Source organism: Miscanthus floridulus, chromosome 9, assembly GCF_019320115.1.
Source record: "Miscanthus floridulus cultivar M001 chromosome 9, ASM1932011v1, whole genome shotgun sequence".
Taxonomy (NCBI): domain Eukaryota; kingdom Viridiplantae; phylum Streptophyta; class Magnoliopsida; order Poales; family Poaceae; genus Miscanthus; species Miscanthus floridulus.
The window spans coordinates 108,378,567-108,395,766 of NC_089588.1; positions in this window are offsets into that span (position 1 = coordinate 108,378,567).

Here is a 17,200-nt window from a genome sequence, read left to right on the forward strand (position 1 = left end):
TCGACTCACGGAGCTGAAGAAGATGATCGGCATGGAGGGGGTTTTGGTGTTAGCAGTAGGATTAGGGGAAGAATTGTTAGATAATCTGCTGCATCACTGTGTGAACACACGGCAGGGGAAGGCGGCGCCGAAAAGGCTCCCTGTTGTGGTACTGTAGCCACTGTAAGGGCAGGCGACAAACGGCTCACCTGCCGCACTGTAGCCACAGCGGGGGCAAGCGCGGAAGTCAGCCCTGCTGTCACATCTAGTCACTATTGTAGCATGGCAACTGTACTAGGACTAGATGGGTAGAGTTGTATATATAGTTTTCCAGTGCAACTCAGTAAACAGGGCGAGTTCAGTTTTGCCATCTCCTCTGCAGAGATCCGGCCAACGCTGGTGCTTGTGCTGTGTTTGTGTGCTCTGTTCTCCCTCCCTTCTTCTACCTCTAGCCAGAGTGTATGGTCGTGCAACGATAGTCGTGGTCGGCAAAGCTGGTGAGTGGTCGACTCACCCGTGCCGGTGATCCAGTGGGCCAACACATATTTCTTTAGCTGATAAACATGCAGTACTAGATGAATCCGGGCATCAGGGGGGCAGATCCACTTTATAGGAAACAGTTCCCACCTTCTCAAGAATTTTGAAGGGCCCAAAGTATTTGTAAGATAGTTTCTGGTTTGACTGAGCAGCTACTGATGTCTGAATGTATGGTTGTAGCCTGATGTACACTAGATCATTGACTTCAAATACTCTCTCAGACCTCTTTTTATCTGCCTGATGCTTCATGCGCTGGCAAGCTCTATTAAGTTGTTGTTTGATCACATCCATCAACACTTCTCTGTCTGCCAGCCATTCTTCTAAATCTTGTGGCACTGCAGTATTAGTATTTGTGATTCTCAAGTGTCTTGGAGAATGACCATACAACACTTGAAATGGAGATTTACCTAGGGCTGAATGGTAAGCAGTATTGTACCAAAACTCTACTGCAGATAACCATTTGTGCCATTGCTTTGGACAAGTACTGACAGCACACCTCAAAAATGATTCCAAACACTGATTAAGCCTTTCAGTCTGACCATCAGTTTGAGGATGATATGAGGAGCTCATAAGAAGCTGAGTATCAGAGAGTTTGAACAGATTTTGCCACACAGAACTTGTGAAAATCCTATCCCTATCTGATAGCAAGGCTTGTGGCAGTCCATGCAACTTATAGATATGATCCATATAGACTTGAGCCACTTGGAGTGCAGTAAATGGGTGTGCCAAGGGAATGAAGTGAGCATATTTTGTGAATTTGTCCACTACTACCATAATAACATTGTACCTGTTGGAAGATGGTAGCCCTTCTATAAAGTCAAGACTGACCACAGTCCAAGCCTAAGTTGGCACAGGTAATGGTTGAACTAGGCCTGGCATATTGACATGCTCAGATTTAGCTTGTTGACACACCTCACATGATTGGACATAAGCTCTGATCATTTCCTTCATCCTGGGCCAAGCAAATAGTGTCTTTATTCTGTGATAAGTGGCCTGAAACCCAGAATGTCCTCCAACTGCACTACTGTGTAAAGATTGGAGCACATGCTGTTGGGCTAACTGGTTATTACCCAACCAAACCCTTCCTTTGTATCTGATAACACCATCAATAAGAGAGTAGCCTCTGTTGTTTTCAGATTGCAAGGCTAACTCAACCAATAACTGTTGGGCTTGAGGATCAGTGTCATATCATTGGACCAAGTTCTCCAACTATGCTGGTGTACAGGTGGATAGAGCACAGACTGTAGTCATAGGGGTGCACCTGGAGAGTGCATCAGATGCCAGGTTGCTATTGCCTTGCTTGTACTGAATTGTGAACTGAAGATCCATCAGTTTGAGAAGAGCTTTCTGCTGAAGCTTTGTATGAGCTCTTTGATCAGTCAAATAGAGTAGACTTCTATGATCTATTTTGATGATAAATGCTTGATGCTGCAGATAACATCTCCACTTGTCTACTGCCATGATAATGGCCATGCACTCCTTTTCATAAGTTGACAAGGCCTGATTTTTTGGACAAACCTGTTTACTCAAGTAGGCAACTAGGTGGCCCTCTTGCATTAGTACTGCTCCAAAGCCAGTGTCAATTGCATCAGTTTCCAAGATGAATGGCTTATTGAAATCAGGTATAACCAGGACAGGGGCTTAGACTAATGCCTGTTTAAGAATATCAAAAGCTTCCTGGGTAGAGGATGTCCACACAAATGGAACCCCTTTCTTCAACATGTAAGTCAAGGGCTTGCTTAGCATTCCATAGTGTCTGATGAACTTCCTGTAATAACAAGTAAGTCCAACAAATCCTCTAAGATCCTTTAGCGTCCTAGGTACAGGCACTGTTCAACTGCTCGAATTTTTGAAGGTTCTGTGGCAACACCTTGAGCAGAGATACAATGTCCAAGTTACTCAATAGTCTGTTGAGCAAAAGAACATTTTGAAAGCTTGACATAGAACTAGTTTGCCTTGAGAATATCCAGCACCTGAGTCAATAGAATGATATGCTCCTCTAGTGATGTAGAATAAATCAAAATATCATCCATAAACACTAAAACACCTTTTCTCAGCAAAGGGGCAAACAGTCATAATGCTTTGAAATGTTGCTGGGGCATTTGTAAAACCAAATGGCATAACCAAAAACTCATAAAGGCCACTATGAGTTTTGAAGGCAGTTTTGTGAGTATCACCTGAAGCAATGCATATCTGATGATAACCTGATGTCAGGTCCAATTTAGTGAACCATTTGGCATTTGTCAGTTCATCTATGAGGTCCTGAGGAAACGATTGATCATCTACTGATCTCATGTGTATTCTCCAGGCAAGTATGGTACAACATTCTACATAAGGTCGGCCTGCATGACCTCTCCCCCCAGCCTGACAACAACTCCTTTGATGCATGGTGGGCAAGCACAAATTCTGGTGTTGATGTTCAGACTAAAAAAGGTCTCAATTCCATCATTATTCTGGGAGCTTGATCCATTTGGAATCACTGAAATCGCTGTGTGTTTGATGGGATTCAACCGAACCTAAGTAGTGTTCTGGTTTCGGTAAAAGATGAGTTACTACTGTGGAGTTTGGCCGGAGCTTGGGGAATATCCAATCTCCTCGCTCTAGAGCCGGTCAATGCATGAGTCCTTCTCTAGTGGTCTTGGGTCGATACAACATTAGATGTAAAAAGGTGTGTGTATGTGTGTGGCTGTATGGGGTTTCTAAACCCACTCCTTACTCTTCTTAATATAATGATATGCAGCTCTCCTGTGTGTTCGAGAAAAAAAAATATAGGAGCCCTTTGTTAGCTAATCTACTGTTACCTTGTGTGAACACAGCAAGGGAAAGGTGACGCCGCACTGGCCCCCTGCTGTAGCTCTGTAAGAACAGGCAGTGGCCGGCGCAGAGTCAGCCCTGTCAGGTTATCTAGTTACTGTTGCAGCATGTGCGCTGTACTAGGACTAGATGGATAGAGTTGTATAAATAGCCTACCATGGCAACTCAGTAAAGAGAGTTCAGATTTGCCATCTCACAGACAGGGCTTCTGGTGTCTTGTATTGTGCGTGCTTGCTCTGTTCTCCCTTCTTCGTCTAGCTCTAGCCATAGCGTGTGGGTACGGACAACATCCTGTTCGTGGTCGACACGGCTAGTGGGTGCTCGGCAACACTAGTGGGTGCTCGGCAAGATCGGCAGAGTGGTTCACTCGCCTGAGCCAGTGATCCAGTGGGCCAACAAGTGGTATTAGAGCCGTACAAGTGCCGTCGCCAGTCTAACCGATGGCGACGACAGGCGGTTCTAAGTTGGGCGACAGCAGTGGCACTGTTGTGGCTGCCCAGACACGAGAGGAGGTGGTTGTTCGCATGGTGCGGGAGGTCAGTGGGACTAGTTGGCCGATGCTGACTCGCACCAACTATGGAGAGTGGTCGGTGACCATGAAGGTCAAGCTCAGAGCCCGACGGCTCTGGAATGCTATTGACAAGGGCACCGACAACGAGGAGGATGACATGTCAGCGCTAGAGGCTATCCTCACTGCTCTACCAGCAGAGTACAGGGAGTCGTTGGGGACGAAGAGCTTGGTTATGGAGGCGTGGGAGGCTATTGCGGCGATGCACGTCGGTTCCAACCGCGCAAAGAAGGCGACGGCCCAGTTTCTGAAGTAGGAGTATGCCCTCCTCAAGTTCAAGGATGGTGAAACAGTGGAGGACTTCTCCCTCCGCCTGCAGACGCTCATCAGCAAGCTAAAGAGCCATGGCATCACCATCGATGAAGAGGAGGCAGTCTCCAAGTACCTCCACTCTATTCTGGCAAAGTACATCCAGATCGCTCTCTCCATAGAGACGATGCTGGACTTATCCATCCTCACGATTGAGGATGTGACAGGCCGTCTGCGGGTGGTTGACGAGAGCCTAGAGCAGGCGACAGCAATGAAGGACAGCGGGAAACTCCTGCTGATGGAAGAGGAGTGGGCTGCTCGGAGGAACTCCGGGAAGGCAGCCTCCTCCAGTCGCGGTGGCAAGGGCAAGCACCGCGACAAGGCTTCTTCGGAGAAGAAGCAAGTCGACCCCAACGCCTGTCAGTGTTGCGGGAAGATGGGCCATTGGGCACGAGAGTGCCCAAATCGCAAGAAGGAGAAAAAGGCTCAGGCTCACCTGGCGAAAGCCGATGATGAGGATGAGGCCACTATCCTGATGGTGACGTTCTGTGCGCTACACGACGTCGAGGCTGAGGAGAGGGAAGAGGCGACGACGGTGGAAGGACCTAGGAAGGCCCTGAAGACCGTCAACCTCGACGAACCACGCTCCCAAGTTCACCTCGGGCATGTGGGCGTCGACCAGGAGCAGCGGTGGTATCTGGACTCTGGTGCCAACAACCACATGACGGGCTCTAGGGCATCCTTCTCCGAGCTCAACGGCGATGTTACTGGTTCGGTGAAGTTTGGTGACGGCTCAAGGGTGGCTATCCAAGGGTGCGGCAGCATCATCTTCAGATGCCAGAACGGGGAGCACCACACGCTAACGGATGTATACTACATCCCGCAGCTGCGTCCAGCATCATCAGCATTGGTCAGCTGGATGAGCGCGGTAGCGAAGTTCTGATCAAGGACGGCGTCCTAAAGATCAGAGACCGGGAGCAGCGACTTCTTGCCAAGGTGAAGAGGTCCCTAAACCGGTTGTACCTGCTCGACCTGAAGGTAGAGCAGCCGGTGTGCCTAGCGGTAAGGCACTCCGAGGAACCATGGATGTGGCATGCCCAGTTCAGACATCTCAGCTTCGACGCGCTTGGTCGGCTGGGGCAGATGGTCCGAGGGCTACCCCACATCAAGCATGAAGGTGAGCTGTGCGACAGCTGCCTGGCCAAAAAGCAGATGAGGCTACCTTTCCCAAAGGCAGCCAAGTATCGCGCGAAGGAAGCTCTCGAGCTCGTTCACGGCGACCTCTATGGGCTGATCACGCCTGCTACATGCGGTGGTCGGTGGTACTTCCTCCTACTTGTGGACGATTACAGTCGCTACATGTGGCTACAACTCCTAACGAGCAAGGACGAAGCGGCGGGGGCGATCAAGAAGTTCAAGACGCGTGCGGAGACCGAGAGCGGCAAGAAGCTCCATGTGCTGAGGACCGATCGCAGCGGTGAATTCACTTCGATGGAGTTCACTGCATACTGCGCAGATCAGGGTGTGGGGCAACACCACACCGCGCCGTACTCGCCACAACAGAATGGCGTGGTGGAGCGACGAAACCAGACAGTGGTCGGCATGGCCTGATCCATGATGAAGGTCAAAGGGATGCCGGCAAAGTTCTAGGGAGAGGCGGTGACCATGGCGGTGTTCATCCTCAACCACGCTCCGACCAAGATCCTGACGGGCAAGATGCCGTTCGAAGCTTGGTACGGGTGCAAGCCGAACGTGTCATTCCTCCAGACATTCGGTTGCATCGGCCACGTTAGGAAGACGAAGCCGAACCTCACCAAGCTGGAGGATAGGAGCACACCCATGGTGTTCCTGGGCTACACGGAGGGTACCAAGGCGTACCGGCTCTATGACCCACGCGGAGACAAAGTGCTTGTCTTGCGTGACGTCGTGTTCGATGAGAAGGCGGCTTGGGACTATAGCAGTCCGAGCATGGGGGAAGCTGGCGACTGCACCAGCACCTTCGTCATCGAGCACTTGGTCATCCACAGCGGTGGAAACGCTGAGGAACAGGTGCTAAGCACTCTGGGAGGAGAGCCGAGCACTCCGGCGGTAGAGTCGGGCACTTCTAGGGCAGTGCCGAGCACTTCAGGAGGGATGCCGACCACTCCGGGAGGAGTGTCGTGCACTTCTAGAGGGATGCCGAGCACGCCAGGAGTGGAGAGGTCTGAAGCAGTGGCGACCACTTTAGAACGGGTACCGAGCACTCCCGTGGCGGAGCCAAGACATCTTGCAGTGGTGCCGACCACTCCAAGACTGAGGCTGGACACTCCTACAGTGTGGCCGAACACTGCAGGAGTAACGACGAGCTGTACAGAAGCAGTGCCGAGCACTTCTGGTGCTATGCAAGGCACTCTAGCGGAACAGGAAACTCCATCGATGCCGATCGAGTTCGCCTCACCTCCAAGTGACATCACTGAGTTCGTGGACGCCTACCACGAAGGTGAGGAGTTGAGGTTCCACAGGCTGGACAACATCATCGGCAGCACAGGTCCCTCAGGTCTGGCGGGTAGGCTACTCAACGACGCAGAGCTGCTACTCGTTAGTGCAGAGGAACCACCCACGTTCGTGCTAGCCGAGCGCGATGGAAACTGGCGACGGGCGATGCTGGAGGAGATGAAGGCGATCTAGGAAAACGAGACTTGGCAGCTCGTCGATGCACCTCTAGGATACCGTCCGATTAGCCTGAAGTGGGTGTACAAGGTCAAAAGGGATGAGCACGGCGCCATTGTCAAGCACAAGGCACGCCTCATTGCCCGAGGCTTTGTACATCGCGAAGGCATCGACTTCGAGGAGGTCTTTGCACCAGTAGCGCGCATGGAGTCGGTCCGTTTGCTACTTGCTTTTGCAGTAGCAAAGGACTGGCGCGTCCATCACTTGGATGTTAAATCAGCCTTCCTCAACGGCGAGCTGGCGAAAACGGTCTTCATCAGGCAACCTCCAGGGTTCGCCGTCAAGGGAGAGGAGCACAGGGTGCTACGACTGCGCAAGGTGCTCTACGGGCTGCGGCAAGCCCCTCGAGCATGGAACGCCAAGCTTGACGTCATGCTGGGCGACTCGGCGCACTCTCCTACTACCTCGGCATTGAGGTGAGACAGGGGAAGGAGGAACTCACGCTCGGTCAAAGTGCGTATGCCTCCAAGCTGTTGGAGAGGAGCGGCATGGTGGAGTGCAAGCCATGCGTGACTCCAATGGAGGAGCGACTGAAGCTGACGAAGGCCAGTACTATGACAAAGGTGGATGCAACACTCTATCGGAGCATCATCGGTGGTCTGCGCTACCTAGTCCACACAAGGCCGGACATTGCGTTCGCCGTGGGCTACGTCAGTCGCTTCATGGAAGATCCCAGAGATGATCACTGGGCTTCGGTGAAGCGGCTACTACGCTACGTAAAGGGGACGATGAATCATGGAATCATCTTCCCAAAGACCAGCGGGAGTAGGCTGCAGCTCATGGTGTTCAGCGATGCAGACATGGCGGGGGACATCGACGGACGACGGAGCACCTCTGGCGTGCTCGTCTTCCTTGGGTCGGTCCTAATTTCATGGTTGTTGCTGAAACAGAAAGTGGTGGCGCTATCTACGTGCGAGGCAGAGTACGTAGCAGCGGCCACAGCGACGTGCCAAGTTGTGTGGCTACACAACCAGCCCGCCATCGCCCTCGCGAAGAATCCGGTTCTGCATGACCGGAGTAAACACATCGACGTGAAATTCCACTTCCTCAAGGACTGTGTCGATGGAGGGCAGATCGTCATCGAGTTCGTCGAAACTGGTCGGCAGCTCGCGGACGTCCCCACCAAGCCGCTCGGACGACTTCGACTCACGGAGCGGAAGGAGCTGATCGGTATGGAGGGGTTACAAGGGTTAGCAGTAGGATTAGGGGAAGATTGTTAGCTAATCTATTGTTACCTTGTGTGAACACAGCAAGGAAAAGGCGGCACCGCACTGGCCCCCTGCTGTGACACTGTAGCGCTGCAGGTGCAGGCGCCGCACCGCTCACCTGCAGCACTGTAGGAATAGGCAGTGGCCGGCGCAGAGTCAGCCCTATCAGGTTATCTAGTTACTATTGCAGCATGTGCGCTGTACTAGGACTAAATGGATAGAGTTGTATAAATAGCATGCCATGGCAACTCAGTAAAGAGAGTTCAGATTTGCCATCTCACAGACAGGGCTTCTGGTGTCTTGTATTGTGCGTGCTTGCTCTGTTCTCCCTTCTTCTTCTAGCTCTAGCCATAGCGTGTGGGTACGGACAACATCCTGTTCGTGATCGGCACGGCTAGTGGGTGCTCGACAACACTAGTGGGTTCTCGGCAAGATCGGCGGAGTGGTTCACTCGCCTGAGCCGGTGATCCAGTGGGCCAACACCCTTATGCTGAAATCTCATTATTTTCTTGGTCCAGTGTACCCACATTGGACTGCACTTCTCTTACCAATCTTGGGCCAAAATCAAGTCATAGCATTTAAGTGGCAGAACCCCAACAGCAAAAACAAAGGTGTGACCCTGTGTAGACCATTGGAGTTGTGGAATTCCTTTATCACACGTCATAGGAGTGCCATCAGCAGTGATGAAGCTAGCTGCTGGGCAAGTTTGGATCTGGTCTTGCAATTGCTCAGCTAGGTGACTGCTGATAAATGACCCAACACTTCCGGAGTCCACTAGAATCATGATATCTAAGGCCCAAACTGTACCACACAACCTCATGGTTTTTCTGGTGGACACTTGCTTAACAACATCAGAACCAATTGCCAACACTCCTTCAGGTTCAGACATCTCTGACAGATTGTCAGAAGTATCCCCATCAGTATCATCTACTGGTTCCAACAACTCTTCCAAAACATGAATAGAGATGTGATTTGGACATTTGCGGCCAGGCCCCCTGGTATGCTGCTGCGGTCTCCCTCGTACCGATCTGAGGTTGTAGGAGTGAACGATCGGAGGGCGAGGCTTGAACGTCGTCCGGCGGCGAGATGGTGCCGTGGCTGCAGCGAGGGAGCGGCTATAGCCCTAGAACCTTCGCGCAGCTACAGTCGTCGGCACTGTTCATGCGTGAACAGTAGAGGCGGCTAGGGTTAGGAACTCCCGGCTCCCAGGGGAAGCCGGAAACAATAGATTGTTTCTGCTTAATCTCAATAATCCTGATTACAAAGTATTTGTAGAACTAAATATCCTTTTGCTAATTAACCCCTCAAGTCATCTGCTAATTATATAAAAATAAATCCCAAAATTAATAAATATGGCTTATTAGCCACTATTGGGCCGGCGCCCGGAGTACTGCAGCCCGGTCATAACACCCCCATTTTTCTCCACACTTAAAGCATAATCCATTCTTCCTTCTGTATAGTTTCAGAGCAGCCAGCTTATCGTCAGAATCACTCTTGGCTGGTTTGACCTTGGCCTTGTCTGTATCAGTGATTTTCTGCCTGTCCCCAGTTTGATTGCCTCTGAAACTTGTGACTGAACTGCTCTTCACTGAATACCGGTGCTTACAGTTCTCCAACTCCTCTTCTTGAATCAAAACCAAAGCACTTGCAGTGTCAACATCTTTAGGTCTATGGAGCAGTATAGCAGACCTAATCTCTTCCTTCAATCCACCCAAGAACTTTGTAACCAGAAATATGTCATCAAAGGCTGGGTTGTACAGCAGGATTCCATGGGCCAATTCTTCAAACCTGCGTTGATACTCTGACACTGTGCCTGATTGTTTCAGTGATTCCAAATGGCGTAACTGCGTTTGATACTGATCCTTATCAAACATAGCAAACACCAATGCACAAAGAGAATCCCAATCAGTTACACGCCCTTTTCTTTGAACTGTCTGTAGCCAGATTGCCGCTGCCCCCGTGAAATTAAGGGCTGCAAAGCAGGGTTTACAATTTCGGCGAAATATCGCCGAAATTTCCGAAATATCGTCTTTTTCGCTGAGGTCCGAAATTTTTTTTGTATCGGTCAAAATTTTTCGGTTAAATTCATCTTTTACTCTAAAATTACACCAAACCACACTAAAATGGCCCTCCATATCATCTAGTCTTATCAAAGCCCTAAATTTCTTCAAATTTATTTAATTTTCTCACTCACACATTGGACGGCACTAGTATATGCAGCTCGCCCACCGTCAGCGCACTGTATTACAGCGGCTCTACTTCTGTAATATATTATGTTATTTCGTCGATGTTATATAAATTTATGATGGATGATGGATTATAGAGTTTTTATAGTGAAATGATGCCAAATTTGTTTAAAACTCAATTTAAATTTATTTAAATTTGAACCGATATTTCCGAAATTTCCGAAATTTCGTATTTATCGCTGGGGACCGAAATTTTTTTCTTACCGGTATTGTAAACCCTGCTGCAAAGTGTGTCTTCAGAGATGAATGAACTGAGTAGACCTCAAAGTACATGACACATTTGTCGCACCACAGCCGGGGATTGTCCCCATCAAACTTGGGAAACTCTATCTTCGGAAACGGTTGTGAATGTTGAACTGAATCCCATGCAGCAGAATCATAAGCAACAGGGTGTGGTGGGGAGTCAGCAGAGTGTATACCCAAATTTGGACACGGCGGTGGATGGGGTCCAAGAACGCTTCCTCCGACATCGTTGTGGGGTTGGGGTAGCGCCTCGCCTTGTGCGCCGCCACGCTCAGATGTCAAAGAAGACGGTTGCGGCGCGTGGTTCAAGTCGAACGGATTGACCCAACTCTGCAGGGCGGAGGGGGTGCTCGCAGAAACAACGTCGGTGACGGCTCTGGTGGAGGTGGTGGTTGCGGTGTGGTGGTGGTGGTGCTATCTCCAATCGCTAAATCCGAGTTGCTGCGGCTTCATTCTCCATCATCAATGTCCCGAACGTCCATCCGCTGATAGGCGCCAAGATTCCAGCCCACCCAGCTTGTCCAAGTTAGTCTTCATCAAATCCTGAAAACCCGTGAACTGTGCTTGCATTTGCTTCTTCATATCCTCCATACTCGTCTTGAGCTCCTCTACCGACGCGGCCATCTCGACCTGGTACTTCGTCAGCCGCTGCATCGGCGCCAGAGTGGAGACAAGTCACAGTGTTGTGCCCAAGGTTCTGGGATTCATTTTGGAAAAAATTTCAGTCCCAACCGAAATGGACGAATTTCGGGAAATTTCGGTCCAATTTCGGACTCAATTCGGTGAAATTTCGAGATTTGAAGCACAAAATTCGTTTCGGACCTAACCGAAATGGACGAATTTCGCCGAAATTCGGACTGTCTCGGTCGAATCCCAGATCCTTGGTTGTGCCTCCCTAGGAACCACGGATCCTGCGTTTCACCGTCGACCCAGTCGATCTCGGCACGGACCTATGGGAATCGCGTGTTTTTCACCCGTGGGGAAGAACAGCAACCTAGCCGTCGGGGATCACGACCGTGATCAAGGCAGGAAACGCAATTGGGGAAAAAATTTATGGTTCCCCAATCCAAGGCTCCGGATACCAATTATAACAATCCTTAATTGTACAAGCTCAATCCGATACTCAGTATAATCGATTCCTCAAGAACCAAGAACAGATACAGAGTTCTAGAAGGGGTTTGGAGGGAGGAAGATAGCTAGAGGAACGGGAAGGAGACGGTTACAGAGGAATTCAGTTCGATGTCCCTTCCGTTACACAGGTGCGCCTTATAACGCGCCCACTCGGCACGCAGGCCGTGTTTCCTGGGCCAAGCCCACATACTAGGCCCACTACAATCACTTCTTACTCTAACGCCATCCCATAACAGCTGCACATCTTCAAGTGCGTGCCAGTAATGTAATAGAGGAGTTATTGGCACACAGTCGAAGTGAAGATCTATCCTGTTAGAAATAATAACTTGGGGAAGGCCATGAAGCTTGAATATATGATGCATGTAAGGTAAGGCCACTTGAAGAGCAGTGAAGGGAGATGCAACATTGGGACAACGAGAATATTTGGAAAAATTATCAACCATCACGAAAGTGCAGTTGAAACTAGACAACTTAGGTACACCTTATATGAAGTCCATAGTAACTCTCTACCAGGCACCTTCAGGTATGGGTAAGGGAGATAGTAAACCTGGGAAGTCAGCGCGGTCACTTTTAGCTTCCAAACAAGTTGTGCAGGAAATCACATACTCTTGAGAGATATTCTTTAAGTTTAGAACAAGTAAAGAGAAATTTCATGCATTTATATGGAACCTCAAAACCCAATATGATGATGACATGCAACCTTCATATATGCCATAGAAGTTAAAAATAAGGTAAGCTTGTTCCTATGTTTGCATGACGATGCATGTAAGAAATTGTTGCTACCTAATGTCGTTGATAATTTCAATATGTTTAGGAACAAAGGTGATGATGATGTGAACTTGGGAAAAACACTTTTTATGGCCTCTACAACAGATGGGATGTGGATACACCATGCACAAGACCGATCTTTGAGTGCAAACTCATCGAAGCCCAACATTCGGTTCGCCGGTAGTCAATACTACTTCATTGGCAAGGCCATAACTCTTCAATCCGAAGTGTAATTGAGGTCCAAGAGTACTTGATGGGAAAACATGTTTCATAAAATTTAAGAAAGACATGGTCCCACCACAGTACTCATCGGCAAGGCCTCGAAATCATCATGATTTGTTGCTACTATTTCTGTCAGCCATTGTGGCGTTGTCTGGGCCTAGTAAGCAACCTTGGGACCTTGGCCCAAGTTTGAGCATGCCCCAACCATATGTAAAACACCTACAGAATGCCCAAAGACATCATCCCCCTTGTCTACCACCTTAGAAGGCCAGTGTGGGTGTCCAAATCAAGTTGAAAGCCCAATCTATATCAAGTTCGAGTCTATCTCGGACTCCAGGTGCAGTAGTAGCTAAGATAATCGCCCAGGCTACATACGGACTCTGATTTCGACGTTCTACATGTCTAAAGAAAGCTAATGAGATAAAATTTTCAATTCCACCAGTCCCATGTCAAAAATTCTTCTGAGTGAACAAGAATCGTGAAACAATTGGGCTTCCAGAATCTGTTAAGGTATTGCATCACCATCTTTTGAGCTATTGCACCATGTAACATGTTTCTTTAGACACAGAGCATGGGGTCTTTTTCTACCCTTAAAATATAGGGTTAATTGGATATATGCCATTATATCTATAATGTCTTTGAGGTACACCAACACAACTTGCGAAACAGGGTAAGTGTCATTACAATTCTTGCGAAAGCTGAAATACGCCACTATCTACGCCTGAGAGCTACATAGACCCACGTGCAGATGATAGTATTTTTGTATGGGCCAAAATACCCCCTCTACTCTCCCTCCTCACTGATTATGTGGGCCCCGCTTGTCATCTTCTCCCACCATCCTCACCATGAGGCACTTGATGGCGCCAATGTCTACTGCCGCCCCACCCTATCCTAGTAGCATGCATCTGCATGCCGACGAAGCTGAGCAGCGTGCGGTGGCGCCCGGAAGGGGCCGCAGCGGAGGCATCTGTGGTGGGGTACGGTGACTACACTGGCATGGTGACTGAGTATGATGTGGAGCACAGCGTGGGTTGGACATGCCACAGGGGAGCGCCGCACCTAGGTTGGCCGCGTCGTCGGGGACGATGACCCTAGGTTGGCCACGCTGCCCTGGGCTGTCCGCGGGGTCAGGGAGCCAAGCCCCTAGGCCGGCCACGCCAAAGACCGCTGCCTTGGTCTGGCCACGACATCAGGAGTGCTACCGGGGAATGTCGACAGAATATGCTCGACAGTCCACCGAGGGGTATCCCGTGATGGTAGATTTATCGGTGGAGATGCGCGTAATCAGGAACCAGATGGTGACACAAGGCGTAGAGACAGCGATTTAGACAGGTTCGGACCGTCTGATCGACGTAATACCCTACGTCCTGTGTCTTTGGTGTATTGTATTGATCTGGACGACCAAGTAGCTTGATGTAGCCTATCCGCTAGGGGACCCCTGCCTCTCCTTATATAGTCTGGAGAGACAGGGTTACAAGTAAAGTATCATATTTGGTACTATACAATGTCTTGCGGTGCACGCCGAGCAGCGTCGTGCACGTCTTGATCTTGTGGGCCGGGCCACCTCCGATGGTGCGGCCCATGTCTTGGGGGCCATACCCCCACAGCTAGTCTCTAAGCCTGACAGTAGATGACGTAGTCACGTGGTGTCAGGGTCATAAAGTAGAAGACCAACCGAGTAGGCAACCAGTCCCCGGGCGTAGCCTCGAGATGAGAACAAGCACATTCACCGCAAGGTGAAGTGTGCCCACTTAGTCCCCGAGCCTGCTAGAAGATGAAGAATGAATCTTGTAGCAGGGTCAAAGAACTCTGAAAGCTTGCCGACGTCGTCTGACATGCGTGTATCAAGACCCTAGACGTGATGTCCAAGATCAGCACCCTGATCCGAACAGCATAGAGCAGCTTGATAGCACACCGACTAGACATAGCAAGATCTGAGTAGCAAGGGAGTCCCCGGTGTCGCTGGCGATGACCGAGGAGCGAGGAGTCCCCAGCGTCGCTGGCGATGACCGAGAACCGAGGAGCGAGGAGTCCTCGACGTCGCTGGCGATGTCCGAGCACCGAGGAGCGAGGAGTCCCCAGCGTCGCGAGCACCGAGGAGCGAGGAGTCCCCGGCGTCGCTGACGATGTCCGAGCACCGAGGAGCGATGAGTCCCCGGCGTAGGCGGCGAGGTCCGAGCACCGAGGAGTCCCCGGCGTAGGCGGCGACTGACCGAGCACCGAGGAGCGAGGAGTCCTCGGCGTCACTGACGATGTCCGAGCACCGAGGAGCGAGGAGTCCCCGGCGTCGCTGGCGATGACCGAGCATCGAGGAACGAGGAGTCCCCGGCGTAGGTGGCGATGTCCGAGCACCGAGGAGCGAGGAGTCCCTGACGTCGTTGGCGATGTTCGAGCACCGAGGAGCGAGGAGTCCCCGGCGTCGCTGGCAATGACCGAGCACCGAGGAGCGAGGAGTCCCTGGGGTCGCTGGCGATGTCCGAGCACCGAGGAGAGAGGAGTCCCCGGTGTAAGCGGCGAGGTCCGAGCACCAAGGAGTCCCCGGCGTAGGCGGCGACTGACTGAGCACCGAGGAGCGAGGAGTCCCCGGCGTCGCTGGCGATGACCGAGCACTGAGGAGCGAGGAGTCCCCGGCGTCGCAGGCGATGACCGAGCACCGAGGAGCGAGGAGTCCCCGGCATCGCTGGCGATGTCTGAGCACCGAGAGCGAGGAGTCCCCGGCGTCGCTGGCGATGACCGAGCATCGAGGAGCGAGGAGTCCTCGGCGTAGGCGGCGATGTCCGAGCACCGAGGAGCGAGGAGCCCCGGTGTCGCTGGCGATGACCGAGCACCGAGGAGCAAGGAGTACCCGGCGTCACTGGCGATGTCCGAGCACCGAGGAGCGAGGAGTCCCCGGCGTAGGCGGCGAGGTCCGAGCACCGAGGAGTCCCCGGCGTAGGCGGCGATGTTCGAGCACCGAGGAGTCCTCGGCATAGGTGGCGAGGTCCGAGCACCAAGGAGTCCTCAGCGTAGGCGGCGAGGTCTGAGCACCGAGGAGTCCCCGGCGTAGACGGCGAGGTCCGAGCACCGACGTAGCTGACGACGTCCGTGCAGTGAAGTGTGCCCACTTAGTCCTCGAGCACGAAGAATCCGAGGGCGAGGAGTAACCGACGTAGATGGCGATGAAGCACGAGCAACGAACAGCCTGGTCGACTGGTCGGCGACGAAGTGAACATTGAGTAGAAGCGACTGGCGAACAGTCCGATCAACTGGTCGGCGACGGAGTCCATGAACCAAGCGATCCGACCAGTTGATCGGTGGAGAAGCCTGAGCACCAGGTGGTCCGATCACCTGGACGACAATCCTGCAATACAAATATGTAGAACGGGTAGTACATGATGTACAAATAAATGAACTCCGAAGAAAAATCAGCAATGGTGATGAAATGGCGTTAATAGTTCGGTGATCAGTTGGCGTGAAAATATATTTATGTTTAATATAAACTGCCCGAACAGTTAGTGTGGTGTAGCTGAGTCTCCAGCCCTAGCTAGCCCATAGTCCATAACGTCGAGCGCGGAGCCCGTGCACGTGTAGGAGGAACAGGCGTGACCAAGGAGCCCGTGCACGTGTAGGGAGGAGCCGGAGACAGGGCCGTCTCTGGAGGCGTTCGAGCATCAACAGGACTGTTGGAGGGTTCAAAAAATCGTTTGAAGAGCAAACATGGAGAAAACAGTTCGGAGAAACATTATGGCGATATACGAAGATTGGAGAATATTTAGAAAAATATTAAAGCATGACTTAGCTTTGGACGGAGCATCTGATCAGCAGCGTATGGCGTTATCTGGTCGGCGTTGACGGCGAACACTCGGCGGGCGGTGAGTTGTTGGTGAAGGCGACCTCGGAGGTGGTTCCGAGATCGGATCTGCTGTCGCAGGGTCTGGCGTAGTAGCGATGAATCGTCGTCGTGGACCGGCATGGATCTCCACGAGATTGATGACAAGAACATGTTGTTGATTTGAGGTCCATCTGGCTCGCCATGGATCAAGCGCACACCCCTACCTGGCGCGCCAACTGTCGACAGAATATGCTCGACAGTCCACCGAGGGGTATCCCGCGATGGTAGATTTGTCGGTGGGGATGCGCGTAATCAGGAACCAGATGGTGACACAAGGCGCAGAGACAGCGATTTAGACAGGTTCGGACCGTCTGATCGACGTAATACCCTACGTCCTGTGTCTTTGGTGTATTGTATTGATCTGGACGACCAAGTAGCTTGATGTAGCCTATCCGCTAGGGGACCCCTGCCTCTCCTTATATAGTCTGGAGAGACAGGGTTACAAGTAAAGTATCCTATTTGGTACTATACAATGTCTTGCGGTGCACGCCGAGCAGTACCGTGCATGTCTTGATCTTGTGGGCCGGGCCACCTCCGATGGTGCAGCCCATGTCTTGGGGGCCATACCCCCACAGGGAACCACGCCCCTAGTTGGCCAAGCTGCCGGGTAGCCGCGCCGTGTGGTCTGCCGTCCTGGGTTGGCGGCACCGTCCCG